Consider the following 15297-nt stretch of genomic DNA (forward strand, 5'->3'; position numbering starts at 1 on the left):
AGGCAACGGGTATAAAACAAATGGCTTTTCGCTCTTTTCATGGGCATATCAAGGTAGGATCTTGTCATGAATTTGGCAGCCGGGTGAACCAGGAGGGAATAAGCGAAACTTGGAAAGGATCCCGCAAGAGAACAATGCTCGGGCTACACACCATTTAGCCTGGTTATATACATGGTTAAGAGTCGCGCTGTCGGGTAATAAACTAGACCAAATTTGTGACCTCGATTCAACTCATCCTGAATTCTTATATAATCGATGTTATAAATATAAGTTATGTCTGTCATGTGATCACATAAATGATTTTTTCCCCCTCGAATGATATGATGTTCTATATGTTTCAAACGCATGGCTAATTTTCAAGAGATTTTTTAATGTTATTGTGGAACATTTAAAATGAAGCTAAGGCTTTTTTTTTTTTTTTTTTTTTTTTTCCGATTAGGAGGATGGCTATGGGGAGAGTATTGATCTTGAATACCAAGTTAAGCAGGAAAAAAAAGGTTAAATACGACAGACAGGCCAAAGTTATCATGCGCTTGGAATTACGAACACTCGCGAGCGAGCGAATTATCGTAAGGAACCTGGCCCACTTGGAGGACGCCTTATCTAAGAAGCAATCAATGCCATTGAATATCAAAGAAAATCCCAGGGGAACTTACCCAACAACTATGCCGAAGAGGGCACGACTACATGAGAGTGACAATCAATGCCATGATCTACATCTGTGGAAAGCCTTAAATATTTATTGGACATGTCAAGTTCAAGCCTCCGTTCCTCAGCCACCCAACACTGGCCACAGCATTTTTTAAAGCTCCTTATTAGTTAATCACATCTCCATCCTTTATAATGTATCAAATTTTGGAGGAATTAGAGAAAATTGATGTGACATCCTTGAATTAATTCAGGTTGGTATTGTTAGCTGAGAACTGTCTCATACTGAGTTTCACAGTTTTATTTTTTAGTGTACATGTGAACACTTTCCCATGAGATTATTTATTCCGAGAATTCTTCCACCTGAGCATGCTTTACTTTGGAGTTCCAAAGTAAAGAACTTTATTATTGCTACACAGTAATTTGGAGATGTAGGTATATAATAGATCAGGGTCACTCCATTTGGAGCTGGTTTTTGACACCCCTGCGGTGCTCTTTGCCGACAAGGCCTTTCTAGCCATGTAGTTCGAATCCGTGAGGTGAGGATCTTGGGAGAAATGAGGAGGAGAGAGAGGATAATTGGAGACCAAAGGTGTAGGGGATTTGACTTAGATCTGCATTTTTTAAAGATAAAAAACCCTAAACCCAAACTGACCCAAACCGGCAAAAATCCTTTACCTATTACCTGAATCGAATGAAACTCCAACTGAAAAGACCCGAAATTTTGGGTTCGGTTGAGTTTGGTTTCAGTTCGGATTTTGACATCTCTATCAGCTACATAAGTTTAGAGCCTTACCGAGCCCAAAGACTCCCAATTACCGTTGAGCAATTTTACAGAGTTAAACATTTGAGGGATGATTTCTGGGGAGAGGTACGATTTTCTCCGGAAGATATCAAATACCTTCTCAGCGGGTGATTTCAACTCCACTTGAGACTTGACCTTCACCAATTGAGCCATGTTTTCTCCTTCTCTTGAATAAGAACGGCTAAGAAATTGTGTTGAGAAGTGTACGTTTTGGCTAGACTGTACGATTGAGCAGCCACCACCGAAGCCAATATGTAGAAGTGTTTAGGCCTTTGGCTACACATAGATCTTTGAGACATTAGCGATTTTACTTTTCTCAGATCATGACATGTTATTCGAAAAGGAAAGGGGCTCTTCCATGGTCCCTCGGGAGGTTGTTTCCCGAGTCTCAATATGTCGTCAATGATGCACAATATTCCAATACGAAGTATTATTACATGGTAAGCACTTCAAACAGGATTCATTTATTATGAATGATATGTTCATCTGTTTTGCCTTACGATCACAAGGAATCCCACTTTAGATTGGGATATATGAGCGTAAAACATCTTCAATGCGCCGTCGCTCAAAGCAAGTTATGGTAATTTGTATTAGCAACAAAATGTGTGTCCTTACAATCGCCGTCATGTTCCTTCTTCCGAGCATTATCTTCTACTTATTTTGAGAATCTACCCACGTTCACAAAAAAAGAGGAAGCTTTTGGTAAGCGTAAGAGATAATCTATGGAGCAAATTGCCCAATTGCAATAATACATGAAATCAAATTTACAATCGTGTGGTCACCAATGAATTAGATTCTATGTAGTCCTTCCTCGTGAGAAATATGTAAGCGATAACGTAATTCTATAATGTAACCAAAAAAAAAAAAAAACATGATCTTCAATCTTCATGGTTTTCACAATAAAAGAGATAAAGACATATCTTTATCCATAACGAAACTTTCAAAATATTTGTCACAGAAAAACCAAAGAGATGAAGAGATCTGATTTCTTTCCTTTAATCCATTTTTCCTTAACGTACTCTGTCTGATAGAGGATAGAATACAATTATTTTTTCACATCGTGAGTGGAGAAATGACCGAACTCTTATTATTACATGCTATCAAGAGATGCTTTCAATCAAAGCGCCTTTTACTTTATGTGAGAGTAGCACCTCTTCGGAAGAATGGTAACTTTTCAATGAGAATTGTACCATTTCATTAAAGTCATAATTTTTCATAGCCAAATACAATTTAGCATTAAATATTTATTAATGTTGTAAAATATTGCATTGCAAATATATAATAGAGATAGTAGAGAGATTGAGTAGAGAAAATCAAACACTAGAGATCGTAAAGAAAGTCGGAGGAGAGAATTATATTTCCAGTGTATGACTATTATGTTTACAACAAAAACTAAGTTCCTATTTATAAGAAAACAAGAATGTACTTATCATTAATATCAATGTATCAAATGATACATGTATTGGATAGGGAGATGAATATTCATTGTATATGGAAATGTACTTAGAATGTATGCTACAAATGTACCATAATAAGTATATTAGATAAGATGAATATAATGAATATTCATTCATGTATTTCATAACACTCCTCCTTGAATATTCATTATATTAATTACGAATGTGCATTGAAGGATACTACCTCATTAAAAACATTAAGCCGAAAAAACTCAGTGGGACAAAATATTTATTAAACCATCAATTAATAATATCATGTGAGCCACACAATAATTCTTACGAAATAGAGACAAGAACGGAGGTCTTTGGTCATGGATCAATTAACGAAAGTTGACATGTCGAGAGAAGCTATAGAATAAGATGATCGCTATTGATAATGAGGTGCGCTTGTGTGTCTATCGCAAATTGGTGAGAGCATCTCTCTGCTTTTTGCCTTAAGTACTTGATTAAGCGAGTCATGGTATCCCGATAATTCTGATCTATGATCATATCCCAAACGGAAAAATTTGCCCGAACATTGATTAACTACAATACCTTATATACATATAAGATTTGACCTTATATATACCGATAAAATGCATCCATAGATCACCGTACATAAGGGCAAACAAAGACATATGGACCCTAGCTTCGTCCTTTATCATTTTTTTTCTTCACTTTTCTTTTCATGCTGCAGAATCCATATGATCATCCATGTCTTTGGTGACAGTGGTAAACACACCCATGTACTTATCAGTGTAAGGAAAATTAATAAAAAAGTCATAAATCTATTGTATTGGTATCAATTTAATCATATATTATTTAATTGGACTGATTTAGTTTTCAACATTTTCATATTGGGATCTATTCAGTTTATTTGACCAATTTTGGTTGACAGGTGCTAATATGGATGCCGATTAATGGCCGGACACTAACGTGACAATTTTTAAATAAATTTTTTCTTTTTCTTTTCTCCGTTCTTCCTCCTTGGACTTTCAGTGGCCAGCAAGCCTCTAGTGCAAGGGTTGTGGTCCTTGCTCAACCTCACTCGGATTTGGGCGACACCAACCTTGTCCTTGCCGCTGGTGAAAGCGGCCTCCTATCGCTAGCGAGGCCACCTTCACCTGCAGCAAGGCTAGGTGAGGCTGGTTTTGTCCAGATTTGGGTGAAGCCTTGCCTTGCTCACAACCCTGAGTGAGGGTCGTGAACCTCGCCAGCGGTCGACAAGGGCTTCGCGACCCTCGCCTAGTGGCTGATGAGCCTCCACTGAAAGTCCAAGGAGGAAAAAGGGGAGAAAAGAAAAGGAAAAAGAAAATAAAAAAATTAATAAAATTTTTTTAAAAATTATTTAAAAATTACTACATCAGCATTTGGCCACTAGCTAGCATCCATGTTAGCACATGCTGGCCAAAATTGGCTAGATAAACTAAATTTATATAAATGTGAAAATGTTTAGAAATAAATTTGTCAAATTGAAAAGTTTATGATTTAATTGGTACTAATGTAATAGGTTAATGATTTTTTTGGTACTTTTTCAATAATTTTTCCTATCAATGCAGGAACTCCAGAGTTGGCTTCTCGTACTTGATCATCGTTGTTGCCAACCAGCTGTTCTTTCTTCAGTGAGAGCTTGCAAATTGCCCGACACACCTTGTACAATTTGAAGACATCGCCTTCCAGCCCGTGAAGGCTCACCTTCATGTTCGCACCTTCTCCTTCAACACCTCCGACTTCCCTCCTGATAATTTCGCAAAAGTCTATTATTAGGCAAGCATCGATGAAAGTACAAAAGATATTCTTTAATTGCAATTGATTTATTTTGTCGGAAAAATAATATTTTTGGCTTTGCCTTAGATGTTAGAAAAATATTAAAAAGTGTACCCGAGCACTTTCCCCGAAGAGCGCAATAATTGATGAACAGATGGTTCTACCAATAGTTTTCGATGCGAAAAGTATGATGACTCATTTTCCACTTCTTAAAAATTTTCACGTGAATTGTATTTAGGTTCAATAAATAATTAATCAAGTCCACAGTAGGTGAGATTAGGATAGAGTACAAGTTGAGCAGTTATTTTAATTTTAAATTGAACTCTTCTTGTGGTCATTTCGAATTGTACTCTTCTTAGGATCTGTTTGCTTAATGAAAAATTATTTTTGAGAAATTAATTTTTGAAAACGGAAAAGATTAATTGATCTATGGAGAATATTTTTTCATGAACCAACAATAACAAGATTAATATTGAAGGAAAATAACTTTCCTTTTGGGCAAGAAAGAAACCACTTTTCTTAAATCACAAAGCAAATGAAAATTGACCATTTTTCCTGAAAATGATTTAGGAAAATTGTTCAAAAAGTTCTAAACTGATTGAACAGTGGCCAATTTGGTCCTTAATATTTTAATTCTACTAATTTAATCATAAACATAATAATAATTTGATAATTTAATCATAAACCTTATAATAATTTATTAATTTAGTCATTCTGCAAATTTTGATCAGAAATTGCTGATGTAATGATCTAGTTAACATTGAACATCCCGATGGCTAATATTGATGTGGATTTTTTTTAAAAATTATTTTAAATTTATGATTATTTTCATTTTTGCCTTTCCTTTTTCTTTTTTCTTTTTCCCTTTCCTTTGTTAGCCATCACCATGCCTTGTCGATGATCAAGGGAGGTCGTTAGCCTCAGGTGAGGGCCACCTCACCGGCCTTGGGTGAGGGATGCTTGTGCTTGGGCTAGCGAGGGCGAGGGTTGCCCTAGGTGGCCTTCACTTGAGGCAAACTATCATTGTTAAGGCCTGGCAATGGCCAATGAAGGGAAAAAGGGAAAAAAGAAAATGAAAAGAAAAGAAAAGGAAGAAAGGAAAAAAATTAAAATTGTTACAAAAATTATCCACGTTAGCGCCAGTCGTATCTAATAAGTCATATCTAATAAGACTATCAGTGCTAATTAGATCGTCATAATAGTGACTTCTAGTCAAGATTGACCAAAATAACTATATTGACAATCATTAAAAGCTTCAAGAGAATAAACTGGTAAATTATTAAAAAGTTTAAGACTAAATTAATATAATTGAAAAGTTTCGAATTTATTTAGCACAATTGAAATATTTAAGACTGAATTGATTACTGTACAATAGGTTTTGGACTTTTTGGATAATTTTTCCAATATGATTTCTATGGAAAATATTTTTCTTCATCATAAAATTTTCAATAAAACAAGCACACCCTTAATTATGATACGATTACTCTATACACCCTCTTGTCCAACTGAAGTGTTTAAGTAAACGCACTTGGAAGTCACACCGCACGTTAAGCTCGTAAGTTGATTGGGAATCTCGAACATGTATCTTCTATGGAGGGATCAAATCAAAGCATGTACTAGCTTTTCCATAACCATGTCATTTTGCCAAAACCACATGCGTCTTATTACAAGCACAACCGCACATGGACACAATATACAATTTCTTATATTTCCACATACCTGGCTGAGATTCACATCACCTGATCAACCAGCTTACTTTATTGAATCATTGCAATACATGAAAGTACCAGAAATTTCAAGCAGCATATAGCACAACTTCATATACCATCACAGTCATGCCGTGATCTTTTCCTTCATGTGCTTGAAACGTGAGCATCGATGTCTTTGGTCATCTCAATGAACACAGCCATGTACTTGTCGGGGTTAGGGTCGCTCGCTGGGTAGGCCCATGAGGGATACATATTTATTTTATTTGTCGTGTCAAATATAAAATAGTGGAACGACGAAATGTGCGAGGACAGATGGAACTCCACTAACCGGGACATAAAATCACTTCGAGTATTAATATTAAATATAACAGGATTCGTCCACTGAACTTATTAAGAGCGACATGTTCCTATTGGCTGCTTGGACGATGATTATGCTAAAACAAGGCAACAGGTATAAAACAAACGGCTTTTCGCTCTTACCGTGGGCATGTCAAGATAGGATCTGAGCATGAATTTGGCAGCCGGGTGAACTAGGAGGAAATTAGCTACCCACCATTCAGCCTGGTTATATACAAGGTTAGAGTCTTGGCTGTCGGGTAATAAATTAGACCAAATTTGTGACCTCGGTTCAACTAATCCTGAATTCTTATATAATCGATGTTATAAATATAAGTTGTGTCTGTCATGTGATCACAGAAATGACTTTTTTTTCCCTCGAATGATATAATGTTCCATATGTTTCAAAACAAGCAGCTAATTTTCATGAGATGTTGGACTAGTTATCCTGGAACATTTAAAATGAAGCAAAGACTATTGTTTTTTTTTTCCCCCGATTAGGAGGGTGACTATGGAGAGAATATTGATCTCGAATACCTAAGTTATGCAGGAAAGAGAGAGAGAGAGAGAGAGAGAGAGAGAGAGAGAGAGAGAGAGAGAGAGGCCAGGGTTATCATGCGCTTGGAATTAAAAACAATCTCGAGCGAGCGAATTATTGTAAGGAACCTGGCCCGCTTGGAAGACGCCTCATCTAAGAGGCAATCAATGCCATTGAATATCAAAGAAAATCCCAGTGGAGCTAACCCAACAACTATACCGAAGAGGGCACGATTACGTCAGAGTGACGATCGATGCCATGATCTCCACCTGTGGAAAGCCTTAACTCAAATCTTTGTTTTGGACATGTCAAGTTCGAGGCGTTGTTCCTCAGCCACCCAACATTGGCCACAGCATTTCACGGCTTCTGATTAGTTAGTCACACCTCCATCCTTTATAATGTGTCAAATTCTAGAAGAATTAGAGAGGACTGGTGTGATGCCTCTGGATTAACTCAATGAAGTATCGTTCGATCTCTCTCATATCGAGTTTTAGGATTGTCTTTTGACATACATATAAGCATCTTCCTAATAGGTCACTCATTCTGAGAGTTCTCTCACCTGAGCACGCTTAAATTCGGAGTTCTAAAGCAGGAACTTTGTAGTTGCTACACAGCAATTTGGAGATGTGGGTATATAATAGATCAGGGTCACTCCATTTGGAGCTGGTTTTTGACACCCCTGCGGTGCTCTTCACCGGCAAGGTCTTGCTAGTCATGCTGTTTGAATCCATGAGGTGATGATCGTGGGAGAAATGAGGAGGAGAGAGAGATAATCGGAGACTAAAGTTTTAGGGTGTTCGAACGTATTGCAGGGGGTTTGATTTAGATTTGCATTTTTTAAAGATAAAAAACCCAATCCCAAACAACCGAAACTGAACCAAACCAGCAAATTATCCAAAATCCTTTAACTATTACCCTAATTGAATGAGACTCGAGCCAAAAGACTCAGAATTTTGATTCGGTTCGGTTCGGTTTTTGGGTTTCAACACTCCTATCAGCAGCACAAGTCTAGAGCCTCACTGAGCCCACAGACTCCCAATCAGCCCCGAGCAATATTACATCCTTAACCATCTGAGGGATGATTTTTGGGAAGAGCTAGGATTTTCTCCGGAAGATATCGAATACCTTCTCAGCGGGTGATTTCAACTCCCTCTGAGAGTTGACCTTCATCCATTGAGCCATGTTCTCTCCTTCTGCTCTTGAAAGAGAAAGTTTAAGAAACTGTCTTGAGAAGTGTATGTTGGAGCTAGACTGTGCGATTGAGCAGCCACCACCGAAGCTAATATGTAGAAGTGCTTAGGCCTTTGGATACATATGTCTTTGAGACATTAGTCGATTTTACTTTTCTCGGATCATGATATGTTATTAGAAAGAGTAGGGCTCTTCCACGGTCCCTCGGGAGATTGTTTCCGGAGTCTTAATACGTCCTCAATGATGCACAATATTGCAATACAAAGTGTTATTACATGTTAAGCACTTCAAACAAGATTCGTTTATTATGAATGATACGTTCATCTGTTTTCCCTTATGATCACAAGGAATCCCATCTTACATTGGGATATATGAGTGTAAATATCTCGAATTGCAAAATGCGTCGTTGCTCAAAGCAAGTTAAAGCAATTTGTATTAGCAACAAAATGTGCGTCGTTACAAATGCCGTAATATTCCTTCTTCCGAGCATTATCTTCTGCTTATTTTGAGGATCTACCCAGGTTCACAGAAAAGGAAGCTTTTGGTAAGGGTAACAGAAATAACCTATGGAGCAAATTGCCAAATTGCAATAATACAAGGAATCAAATTCACGGCCGTGTGGTCACCTATGAATCAGATTCTTCATAGTCCTTTCTCGTGAAAAATAAAGACAAGAACTGAGGCGCTTTGGTCATGGATCAATTAACTAAAGTTTTATATGTCAAGAGAAGCTATAGAATAAGATGATCTCTGTTGCTAATGAGGTGCGTTTATGTTTTGCATGTCGCAAATTGGTGAGAGCATCTCTCCACTTTTTTCCTTAATTACTCGATTAAGCGAGTCACGGTATCTTAATAATTCTGATCTATGATCATATCCTAAACATGAAAATTTGCTTGAACATTGATTAATTACAAGACCTTATATATTGTCTAGACCGATAAAATGCATCCATAGATCACCATATATAAGGCCGAACAAAGATATATAGACCCTACCTTCGTCCTTTTTATTTTTCCTCCCCTTTTCTTTTCATGCTGCAGAATCCATATGAGCATCCATGTCTTTGGTGACGGTAAAGACATCCATGTATTCATCAGCGCCGGAACTCCGGGGTTGGCCTCTCGTACTCGATCATTGCTGTTGCCAAACAGCCGTTCTTTCTTCTGAGTGGCCAAAAAAAAAAAAAACTAGCAGATTGCCCGACGCACCTTGTACAAAGTTTGAAGACATCACCTTCCAGGACGTGAAGGCTCACCTTCATGTTCGCATACGTTCTCCTTCGACACCTCCGACTTCCCTTCTGATAATTTTGGAAAAAGTGATTAATTCACGCTGCATTAACACTCTCTTATTAGGCAAGCAGCGATGGAAGTACAAAGAATAATATTTAATTGCAATTGATTTATCTTTTCAGATAAATAATATTTTTGACTTTGCCTAGACAAATATTAAAAATTATTTATTTGCAATCCATTTATCTTGTCGGAAAAATAATATTTTTGGTTTGCCTTAGAAAGTGTACCAGCACAGGTTCCCCGAAGCGCCCAATAATTGATGAACAGTTTGGTCTACCAATAATTTTCGATGCCACAATTATGATGACTCACTTTTCACTACTTAAAAATTCTCATGAGAATTGTATTTAGGTGCGATAAATAATTAATCAAGTCCACAATAGATGAGACTAGGATCGAGTACAACTTGAGCAGTTATTTTAATTTCAAATTGAACTCTTCTTTGGGTCATTTCGAATTGTACTCTTCGTAGGGTTTGTTTGCATGATGAAAAATTATTTTCAATTTTTTTGGTTTGGATAACGAAAACTAATTGATCTAAGGAGAATATTGTTTTCATGAACTGACAATAACAAGCTTAATATTGGAGGAAAATAACCTTCCTTTTGGGCAAGAAAGAAACCATTTTTCTTAAACCACAAAGCAAAAGAAAATTAACCATTTTTTCCAGAAAATGATTTTGGAAAATTGTCTAAAAATTCTAAATGGATTGCATGGTGACCAATTCAATCCTTAATATTTTAATTGTACCAATTTAATCATAAACCTTCTAACAACTTGATAATTTAGTCCTAAACCTTCGAATAATTTATTAATTTAGTCATTTCGCAAATTTTGATGAGAAATTGCTGATGTGATAATCTAGTCAACGCAAAAGCATCCTACGTGGCATGGCCCATGCTAATGTGGATTTTTTTTTTTTATCGATTTTTAAATTTTATGATTATTTTTCCTTTCCTTTTTTCCCCCTTTCCTTTGTTAGCCATCGCCATGTCTTGTTGATGATCAAGGGAGGTTGTTAGCCTCAAGTGAGGACCACCTCATTGCCCTCGGACGAGGGACGCTTGTGCTTGGGCTGGTGAGGACCACCCTTGACAGATTGAGCGAGGGCAAGGGTTGCCCTAGGTGGCCTTCACCTGAGGCAAACGATCATTGTTGGCCTGACAATGGCCAACAAAGGGAAAAAGGGAAAAAAAGAAAAAGAAGGAAAGGAAAAATAAAATAAAATGATTACAAAAATTATCCACATCAACGTCGGTTGTGCCACATAAGATTGTCGGTACTAATTAGATTGTTATAATAGTGATTTCCAATCAAAATTGACCGAAATAATCATTAAAATGTTTAAGGGGATATTAAAAGTTTTAAGATTGAATTAACATAATTAAAATGTTTTAGACTTATTTAGTACAATTGAAAGATTTAAGATTGTATTGATGGTTATACAATAGGTTTTGGACTTTTTGGACAAATTTTCCGAAATGATTTCCATGGAAAATATTATGAAATTTTCAATGAAACAAGCACATCCTTAATTATGATATGACTACTCCATGTACCCTCTTGTCCAACTGAAGTGTTTAAGCAAACGCGCTTGAAGTCACACCGCATGTTAAGCTCTTAAGTTGATTGGAAATCTCGATCGTGCATCTTCTATGGAGGGATCAAATCAAAGCATGTACTAACTTTTCCATGACCATGTCATTTTGCCAAAACCACAAGTGTCTTACTACAAGCAACCACACATGTACACAATACACGATTTCTCATATTCCCAAATACCCGGCTGAGCTTCACATCACCTGATCAACCTGCTTGATTTATTGAATCATCACAATACATGAAAGTACTAGGAATCTCAAGCATCATATAGCACAACTTCATATACGATCATAGTCATGCCATGATCTTGTTATAGATAAAGCCAAATATTTGTTTTTAGGGGCTTTTTTTTGTCTTTTCTATTAGATTTCCTTTTAGGTTAAAAGTGGTACCTATATATTAGCGATGGCAAAACCCTAGCCGTCAAGACGCTGAAAAGGAAATAGAGAGGCAAGAAAAAGAGAGAAGAAAAAAGTGAGTTTTTTTCTTGATGAGAGTTCTCAATCTCTTTGTGCCCTGATCTTGAGAGAAGATCGTCATTGTATTCCAACTTTTTGAAGTCTAGTGGATTTGCGAGTGCCTCTGCGGAGACGTAGCCCAAGTTTGGGTGAACTTTGATAACAAATTTTCTGGCGTGTTCATCGATTATGCTCTTTTATTACTATATTCTGTCGGTGAATTGTTTGCGAGCATTATTTTCTGGAATCGACGTGCGATTTCGTAACAACTGGTATCGAGCCTAGGTTGGCTAATCGAGAACATCGAGGGTTTTCGGTGACGTTCGATTGAAAGCAAACGGGATGGCGAAAGATAAAATCAGAATCGATAAGTTCAATGGAGAGGATTTCGGATGGTGGAAACTACAAATAGAGGATTATCTTTATCAAAAGATCTCTATGCACCACTTGAGGTTGGAAACCCGAGATGGCGAAGTGGATCCGACAGCGAAGCTGGATGGAAAATTCTTGATCGAAAGGCGTTAGGTGCGATTCGTCTAGGGTTGACGAAAAAGACGGGGTATCACATCGCGAAAGCAAAAACTGCAAAAGAAGCCATGGATATTCTAACGAATATTTTGAGAAGCCATCCACATCAAATCGGTATTTTTGCTGAAGAAACTGGTTAATATGAAGTTATCGATAGAGGTTACGTGGCGAGCATATTAATAGTTTCACGCGGAGTCACGGGTCAATTGGAATCCGCAGGGCATAAATTTAGATATGAAGCTTCAAGCTTTATTATTTTTATGTTCTCTTCCGAAAGCTACAATACCGCGGTGTAGGGAATTTCGAGCACCATGAAGGATGATTTAACTCTTGATGATGCTATGAGTAGTATCATGGATGAAGAGATGCGAAGGAAAGTCTCAGGTGGAGATAATTTTTCTGCATCTACATCTTCAACGGCACTTGCAGTGGAGAACCGTGGAAGAAGTAAAAGTAGAGGAAATTTTAGCGGTCATGGCAGATCACAATCAAGGGGTAAGAGACAGGTTACAAAAGATGAGTGTTGGTTTTGTCACAAAACCGACACGGAGGTTTCAGTGTGAAGCCTACAAAAAGAAGCAGCAAGATGAGAATCAAGGTGCTAATGTAGTTAGCGATAAATCTTTGCTAGATAACTTGTGTTTGTGCGCGGGTTTGACTTGACAACGAGATAAATGGTTTATTGATTCTGGCGTTTCTTTTCATTGCACCTCGCAAAGAGACATATTTGATGATTATGCTAGTGGAGATTTTGGACAAGTGGTTGTGGGAAACGGCCACATGTGTCCAATTGTTGGGAAAGGAACCGTGGCTGAGCATCTCGGGTGGAGGACGTCTAGTTTTGCGTGAAACTAGGCATATTCCGGAATTAAAGAAAATTTGATTTCAACTAGTAAACTTGACCAAGAAGGTTTGGTAATAACCTTTGGTTGCGGAGAGTGGAAGATAACCTCGGGGGGTAAGAGTAGTAGTAAAGGGAAAGCATACGGGTACACTTTACCTTCTCAAGGAGACAATATCGTGATATGGTTGCAACTACAATGGCTACAGGTAATTTATCTACTCTTTGGCATTATCATTTAGGACATCTTGGTGAAAAAGGTGTAAAGCCATTACACTTGAGAAAATTACTTCCGGGTTTACTAAAAGTTGAGTTAGATTTTTGTGAGAGTTGCATTTATGAAAAACAGAAGGTTGTTAGTTTTCAATTGAATGTGCGACAAAATAAAGGCCAGAAGCTAGAGTTGGTTCATGCGATGTATGGGGACCTACTCAGGAACTCTCTTATGGTGGTAAGAAATATTTTGTCACATTCATTGATGATGCAACAAGAAAGATTTGGGTCTATGCTCTTAAAGAAAAATCAGAAGTATTCGGGATGTTCGAGAATGTGGAAGACCATGGTAGAAAAAAAAGAGGTTATCAGATTAAAGCTTTGAAATCTGATAATGGTGGTGAATACACAAGTAAAGAATTTGCAAATTATCTGAGCCGAGAAGGCATACACGGGCTAAAGACTGTTCCTAGAACTCCTCAAGAGAATGGTGTAGCTGAAAGAATGAACATGACTATTCTAGAACGTGCGAGATGCATGAGACTACATGCGGGTCTCCCGCTACACTTATGGGCCGCTACAGTTGATGCAGCTGTTTATCTTATCAACAGAAGTTCATCTAGTGCGTTGGATGGAGAAATACCACAAGAGCGGTGGTCAGGTAAGAAGATTAATTATTCACATCCAAAGGTGTTTGGTTGTATTGCATATGCTTTAATTGACGGGGATGATAGAAAAAAAGCTTGATGCTAAGTCCCAGTGCGTCTTTATTGGATACGGTGGCGGCAGTATGGCTATAGACTTTGGGATTATGAGAATAACAAAGTCATCCGATCAATGTAGTATTCCATGAAGAAAAGATGTACAAGGATCGTCGGAGAGGAGAGAGCATAAGAAGGTAGTACAACCCCGAGTATGTTGAATTAGACATAATGCCCGTGAAGATGTTTCTAGTAGATCAAAGTTCGAAAGAGAGGTTCAAGATGAGCCTATTATCAGTGAAGAGGTAGTTCAAGAAGAACATAGTGATTCGGAGCAAACGAATGACCCTGAAGTACATGTCTTAAGAAGGTCTACACGTGTGAGAAAGCCAAAGGTAATTTTTGATCCATCAGCTAATACTGTTATGAGCCATGTCTTATATACAGATTTGGGGGAACCGAAGACTTACGATGAGGCAAAGGCGGAGACACGTCTCACTTGCGGTGGGAGTGTGCTATGAAAAGACGAGATGAGCTTGTTACTTGAGAACAAAACTTGGGAGTTGACCAAGTTGCCCACGGTAAAAAGCTTTATTAAACAAATGGGTGTACGGGGTTAAGAATGAAGCAGATGGTAGTATTGAATACAAGGCGAGACTTGTAGTCAAGGGCTTTTCTAAAAAAGAAGGGATCGACTACTCCGAGATATTTTCAGCTGTAGTGAAAATGACATCAATTAGAGTTCTGTTAAGTATAGTTGCAGTGGAGGATTTTCATCTTGAGCAGTTAGACGTAAAAACAACGTTTTTACATGGTGACTTAGATGAAGAATTATACATGGCACAACCTAAGGGTTTTGAAGTCAAAGGTAAGGAGCACATGGTATGTCGCTTGAAAAAAAGCTTGTATGGCTTGAAACAAGCTTCGCGGCAATGGTACTTAAAATTTGATGGTTTCATGCAAGAAAAAGGATTTGCACTGCTTGTGAGTCTGATCCTTTGTGTTTATTTTATAAATATGATGATGGTGACATTGTGTATCTATCTTTATATGTGGATGACATGCTTGTGGCTAGTTCCAATATGAAGAGAATCGTAGAAGTGAAGAAGATGTTATCATCACAGTTTGCTATGAAAGACTTGGGAGAGGCCAAGAATATTTTAGGCATGAAAATCATCAGAGACGGGGAAAATAAGAAATTATGATTGTCGCAGGAAGACTATGTG

The sequence above is a fragment of the Eucalyptus grandis genome, chromosome 7, assembly GCF_016545825.1.
Source record: "Eucalyptus grandis isolate ANBG69807.140 chromosome 7, ASM1654582v1, whole genome shotgun sequence".
NCBI classification, from domain to species: Eukaryota; Viridiplantae; Streptophyta; class Magnoliopsida; order Myrtales; family Myrtaceae; genus Eucalyptus; species Eucalyptus grandis.